The sequence below is a fragment of the Quercus robur genome, chromosome 8 (assembly GCF_932294415.1).
Source record: "Quercus robur chromosome 8, dhQueRobu3.1, whole genome shotgun sequence".
NCBI classification, from domain to species: Eukaryota; Viridiplantae; Streptophyta; class Magnoliopsida; order Fagales; family Fagaceae; genus Quercus; species Quercus robur.
The window spans coordinates 13,989,404-13,997,192 of record NC_065541.1 but is presented as its reverse complement, the minus strand read 5'-3'; positions in this window follow the sequence as shown (position 1 = coordinate 13,997,192).

The window sequence follows — 7,789 nt, the reverse complement described above, 5'->3', positions numbered from 1 at the left end:
TAAATAAATCAAACTAGCACGTGTTTATAACATACATATTCAAATTGCTTAAATTCAAAAGTGATAATATATTAATTACAAATGACCTAAAAATTAATTTATTTTATCATATTCATCATAGTGGCTAATCAACCCCATCTAAGTCAATACTATCATCATATTTATTATTTTGCAGATTTATTTCTTTATTAACATTTTCTTCATCTTCATTAACATTTACTATCTCTTATTGTTCTTTTTATTTTAATAATTAAAAAGAATTTCTTCTTGGCATTCTAGTTTCTTGGACTTATAACAATAATGAAAAAAATAAAAAATAAAAATATTTTCAATTAATATCTTATTCATTGTATAGAAAATAAATTTGTAAATATTAAAGTGAAGTATAAGTGTGTACTGTGTAGTCCAAATTTTATAGAAGAAAGAGAGGGAAAGAAACTTATGAATATGTTTTTTATTAGGTTAAATTAAGTAACCTAATGATTTTGTGTTTAAAACAAGTCTAAAAACTTATTAGATTCAAATAAAAGTACAAATTTTAACAAAAAATCTTATTTTAAGGCATTTTTCTATGTATCATACGATACATATAATTTTACGGTACGATATGATTCATACGATACACATACTGTATCGTACGATTCATGAGCACTTACGATACGCCGATACGATATGAAACTTTTTACACACAATACGATACGTATCACGTATCGTACGATACGTATCGCATATTGTATGATATTGACAACTATGTTCTCGGGTTTTTCTCTTTAATAACATATTAAGTGTTATTTATGTGGTATTGTGCCTTTAATTTTCTATGGTTGTTCATTTTAGATGCTTACCCATGCAATATTTAGTGTCGTCCATGCATATTTCAAGTGGTCAATCACTTAAAATTGGTTTTTTTTTTTTTTTTTTTTTTTTTTTTTTTTACAAGATAAAATTTTACTCTAACCTAATCTAAGTATATATGTGTGTGAAACTCCCTCCTGGAGACTTGAACCCCGGTCCTTACCCCCCACACTCCACAAGTACTTATACTTGTGGAGTGACCATCGCACCAAGGGTGTGCGGTGGTCACTTAAAATTGGTTTTAATTGTTAGATTAGCTTAATATTGATTAAGCCTAAAATGAATTTGGGGTCAAAGTTATTAACATAGTTTGATTTGGTAATTCTCAAATTAAGATTAATTATGGTATGGAGGTAATGTTTGGTGTAAGTACAAAATTGATTAGAGATAGAGGTGCACAAGTTTGCCTTTGGTTGTAAAAATGATGGTTGTCTTGTATTGTTAGAGCTTTCTTTATTGGCACGGAGCTATCACACCAAAGAAGGAATATTGTTTGATGAAATTTAATGAAAAGTAGAGACTTGTTGATCGAGAGTTGTCTTGAATTTATATTTTGACTTGATTGCTTGGTTGAGTTTTTTTTGGTGTAGAAGAATTTTGTTTGTCGAAATTTAATTTGGTATTTTTTATCTACCTAAAAATAGGAATTAGAGTCTTTTATATAAATATAAATATATATATATATATATATGTATTTATGTACTATTATGAAGGGTTTGTGATCTCATTCGAAGTGGAGTTTGTGTTATGTAACTCAATTTTTTACCCCCCCCCCCCCCAAAAAAAAAAAAAAAAACACACACACACACATTTCTCAAAACATACATAGCCAAATACTAGAAAAATCAAATATTAAAATAACCAACATCTCAAATTTTAGCAAAAATCTAAACCAAGCTTAATCAGCAAATTAGGACATATTTCAAAAATCCACCATTTCAAATAATAGGGAATTTTAACCCATTTTCAAAATCCAATCATTTCAAATAGGGAACATTGAGCCCCTAGTTTGAGATCATTCTCCTAAAAGAGAAGTTTGCTTTTAAGTTAAAATTCCAATCCATTCCCAAAGACAAGAACAAAGACATTCAAACACAATTTTTTTCCCAAAGCCCAATCCAAACTCTAAATATTTAATCATTTTGAACAATTAAGAAAAAAATCTACAAACAAACAAAAAATACTTGTCCACAAGCAACCACATTCTCAAACGTTCAAACTTAACATAATTCAATTCTCATTCTCAAACATGATTCAGTGAACTCTTAGGGGTTGTTTGATAAGAGTATTTAAATATAATTTTTTGTTTTACAATCCATAAAATGGTGAGTCTTACACTTAAATTTATTGTTTGACTAATATTTTCTAAATACAGTTTTCAAAAAACTGTATCCTATTTTCCTGATTTAAAACAAGATTTTGAAAATGGCTTAGGGGATGTTTTCAGGATACAGAAAATGTTTTTAATGACATAATTGTAAATAAATTGAAAACAATGAACCCCATATATTTGTCCAAAATCTTTTATTTTTTAAATTTAGGAGTTTATCTTTATCACAAAAAGAATTCTCATACTTCAATTTGAAACTTATCATCAAAAAAAAAAAAAAAAAATGATGAGCTCTATTCCCTTATTATTATCCACAAAAAAAAAAAAAAAAAAAGTAATCTATAGATTCTACATGTTACTTTTTGTAAATATATATATTTTTTAAATCTCAAAAATAGAAATGGTTTCCCAAACAATTATTTTTGTTTTTAGTATTTTGAAAATTGTTCTTAAAAGTGGGAGCCAAACATGTAAAATATAAAAATTATTATTTGAAAACTAGTTTCAAGTTCAATTTTTTGAAAATTGTTTTTATACTATTTTGAAAACAAAAACAAAAATTCTCCTACCAATCAAGCCCTCAAATTTTCATTTTCAAACTACATTCTCAACTTTCAATATCAAGTTCTTCCAAACATTCAACATCTATACCTCAAAATTTTCACTCTAAGTCAATAATCAAACATCAAAATATTTCATAAATGTTCATTTTTGTGAAACTCAACTCATTCCATCCAACTAGAATTTCAAGATCATGTCAAACTCTTTAACAATTCATAACTCATCAAGCAACATGTTATTTTACTTTTCTTAGGCAATGCAAAAACATAAATCATTGACCAAACATTGGAAATAGAAAAAATCAAAATATTCAACCCTTTCAATCCTAAAACAAAATAGAAACTCAACAATAAAAAGCACCGAATTTTCAAGACAGTGAGATGTCAAATTCCAAACCATGAAGTTTCACATTATAAAGGCCAAAATTCATAAACCTTTCCACATCGATGTCCAGAACCAAGGTGACGATATCAGCACCTTCATATAGAAACATAAGTGCTGAATGACACTCACCACCATAAGTTCTTTTTTTTTTTTTCACAAACTTACATCTTATTTCCTAATAATACACGGCCCAAAACATCAACATCATGCAAAATCCACACCTTTGCACAAAGAAAGCTATTTGGACCAAAAAAAAAAAAAAAGCTTTAAAAAATGAAAAATTTAGGGGCATTAGGCCCATGAAATGTTTTTTCAGAAATATGTGTTTTAGGTCCATGATTTATTTTCAAAAAATCATCTTTCAAACCATGGGCATTGCCCTAGCATGTCTAAAAAATCCTACACAAGAGGCATTAGGCTCTCCAATATTTTTCCTTAATTTCTTTAGGCCAAATCATCTCCAATGCTATGAATAGAAGGCCACCATATGCTCTTTAAGCAAACTCTCATATTTTATTGATTTTTAAAATGTGCTTGATCTGCATGCAGTACCTCAATTTTAGAATCAGTACTCATCAGGATGCATCATAGGACAACAAAAACAATTATAAATGGATAAGGAGAATCTAACTAAATCATTAGAGTACCAATAGGGACACGCAAAATCATCAGAACAAATTCAGAGCTAGGGTCTTCGGGAATATGAAAAAAGCAAACTTGGCTTCTTGATAGGTTCGATTTGTTTGACCCTTTATCTTACCAAGAGCCCATTAAGGGTTAATATTGCTACAAGAGTGTTCCTTGGTTCTGCACTCTACAATCTTTGAAATTGCAAATAACTAAACCCTTGAATGGTTTTATGCCATTGAACGGTACGACCATAAGCGACTTGGTTGGCTTTACAAAAACTCTGGCTTCAGTAGGACCACCAATGGCAAGTTTAACTTGACTATGGGAAAGACCTTTATCCCTATTACATGTTTATCCTTAGTTCTTCTTCTTATTGATGATTTACAAGGTATTCAAGAGCTCAAAACAATTCCTAAATAAACAATGCAAGATGAAGATCTTGGACACCACAATTACTTTCTTGGTCTTGAGGTAACAACAATTTCAAATGGCTCCTATCTCACTCATGCTACGCGCACTTATAATATTCTTTTTTGCGTCATTATAATGGATAGTAAGATTGTTGATACACCATTCGAGCCCAAAACATTACTTAACTCACATGATGGCAAATCTCCCTGTGTTACCTTATACTGACAATAGGCTGGTAACATGAAATACCTCATAGTCATTCGTCCAAACATCTCTCATGCTTTATATATATTGTTAATAAATTCATGATCATACCATGATCCATTCACTATATAATTGTTCTTTGTATTCTTTGGTATCTAAAATGTACTTTTGTTCATACACTCCATTTCTCCTTGAAATTAGCACTCATATATAGTGCCTACACCTATGTGAACTGGGCAAGATATCTAGTAGATCATCAATTTACTACTAACGTTCCTTATTGCTTGGTAACTCACTCATCTCATCGCATAGCAAGAAGCAGAATGTGTTACATGTTCCAATATATAGAAGAAAAATATAACATAAGGTATTTGCTGATACAATCTTTGAATTTTTGTGGTTAGATTGGCTTTTTAAGTATATGAGAGTTTTCTCGTATTTTACAATTTTTTGATACAAGATAGAATTTCTGCTCTAGTTTAATCTAAGTGTATAAGTGTGTGAAGCTCCTTCCTGGAGACTTGAATCCCGACCCTTGCCCTTCACATTTTACAAGTACTTATACTTGTAAAGTGACCATCACATCAAGGGTATGCGGTGGTTCGTATTTTACAATTACCTATTGTGATAATTGTGGTACAATATAGATCATACACAATGACATCTTTCATGAGTAGACCAAACACATCAAGGATTAATTTCAATTATTTCATCATCATCTTCTTTAGGGTACCATACAACTGCGATCAATTCCTTCTAATGATCAGCTACCTAGCATGTTCACTAAATCTGATCTGGTAGATCAATTTCATGATCTTGTATCCAACTCATATTGACTCTCTATTATCGGGCTTCAGTTTGAGGGGGAGGGGGGAAAGGGAGGGGATCTTAATTATAGCACATTAGGTTGTAGGACTACATAGGCCCAGACAAATTTTCTACTACTTACAAAAATATTACTTAATTTCTAGAGTTTTACATACATTTTAATAACATACAATTATTTTAACAAAAATATTCCACTTTTTTTTATACTCGCCGTTTGCGTAGTTGATTCAAACCCCAATGAGATAATACATATAGAAAAAATGTATGAGAGTGAATGCATAATATGTAAATCACCTTAAGAGATTTTAAATATAGTATAATAATGCAACAACACTAAGACCATAAAGAAAGGATTAAATGTTAAGTTGAATAGCTCAAAACTACCTCAAATTCATTTTAGCATTAATGTTCACTAGGAGAAGCAAATATATGAACTCTAGTAACTAGTTGATATATGGACCTTCTCAAAAAAAATAGTTGATAGATGGAAAAGGTGAATATATAATGATGAGTGGTGGGTTGACATGGACATGGAACCTTAGTCCATAATGATGACATGCTCAACTCAATCAACCCAAATTAGCAGCTCATCAAGATGGAATGAGCCTGGCATAGCTGAGCTTTTTTTGGTGGGACTTGGATTAGGTCCACTAACCGGTTGCATTGGACCCATCTAAGTGATAACAAATGGTATTATCTGGATGGTCCAGTGCAACAGGAAACTGGACCCAATCCTTACCATTCTTGACAAAGGAGTGACAAAATGTCTAATAACTTTCTGTAGGAAAAGGAATTTAAAATCCAACCAATGACCGAAACTCCCAGGATATTAATCACTACTATTACGGGATATATTATACATAACGAGAAAAGATGCGCCATGATTTGAATTTCAAACCCCCAAGCTTAAGGGAGATTATCGGCTGGGAAAGTATCAATCTTGACCTAAATCTCATAAGAGAAATCTTGGGAAAAAAGATATTACTAACTTCGATATCAGAGACTCCATTGCCGATCCAATCCCAATGGCTCTTGAAGTGTTTTCTTTCCTCTTTTGCGAGCATTCATAGACTGAATCTAACTGGTGATCAACTACATCATATAAGATGATTTTTAAAATTTTAGTTCAGATGTTTTTAGGGATCAAAGTTGTGAGTGTGAGCAATAGGATAGTACTCCAAGTATAGCTGGATCAAAGTAGAAGATTATCTCAAACCAACAAAGGGGACAAGATCCCCAAAAAAAAAAGAACAAAAAATGTCAGTTCCAGATATTGCTACTTGGCTCTTGTTGCATGACCATTTCAAGTTCTTGTATACATGTACCTTTCCTTATCCCTTTTGGCCAGTAGTTCATAACTCTTGAGATCCAGCTTTCGGTAAGTCAAGTGATTTAAAGAAAAAGAAAAAAATAAAAAAGAGAGGAAAGTTCACCTCATAAATATATGTCCTAGTTTATCCTGCGTTTTAAAATCAGAAATATATGGTAAGTTTTTGAAATCCAACTAGACACCAGATTTTTTTTCCAGCCTAAATTTGATACCAGAATTGTACAACTTGCCATATTATTGTGAAATTTTAGAATCTTTAATTATGATGGCAAAAATGATCTCATCTGGATATTATTGCATTTCAAGTGAAAAGGTGCAATCCATATTCCATTTATATGGATCCAATCTAAGCCTATATTACATTATTAATTCTACAACTACAATTTTTTTTTCTTTTGGCTCGTCTTGATTAATATTTTTAGGATCCTTTGAAGTTTGAAGGGTTTATCCCAACCTCGACCATATATTGAAGTGATAATCAATAATTGGTTAAAAGCAGGCCAATCTTCTATGAGATTTTTTCCTTGAGAAAATTTTCTATGAGATTGACTAGTGGCGGCTTCAGGGATTTTTTTCAGGGTATTCCTTAAGAAGCAGAAATTACACAATCTAATAAAAAGAGAAATTCATATATTGACATAACAATAATTAAAAAAAACGCACAAATACATAAAGTTTACAATTTCCTTTTACGAGTTTTTATATTTTGAAATCATTACATGATAGTCTCATCATCAATGCTATAATCTACATCATTTTCAATGTACATAACCAAGCAATGTTATAATTTTTGGGCTTGCTATGTTATAACATTTTTTTTTTTTCTTTTTTCAGATTTTAGTTCAAAAATTTTTTTTTGGGCTTTTTCTTTTTGCTTGATAGCCTCAATATATTGTTAAGTAGAACAAATTATGGAGTAAAATTTAATTTTATGACATAAAAAAAACTGAGAGTGTTTCCAAAATTTTTTTGAAGGGTAGACAAATATAAAATTTTAAGTTATTATATATATTTTAAAAAAAAAAATTCAAGTCTGAGTGGTCCTGTGACCACCTTAGCCTTCAACTGCCATCGCCCCTGAGATTGACAAGATCTAATTTGACGGTAATTATTTCTTGTACAAACAGAATTCAAATGTAAACTTAAAATGAATTTATTTATTCTCTAATTTGAGAGTATTTTTTTGAAAACTAATTTGAGAGTATTAATTTGCAACATAACTTGTATAAAAAAATTGATAAAGTTTAGTTCTAAAT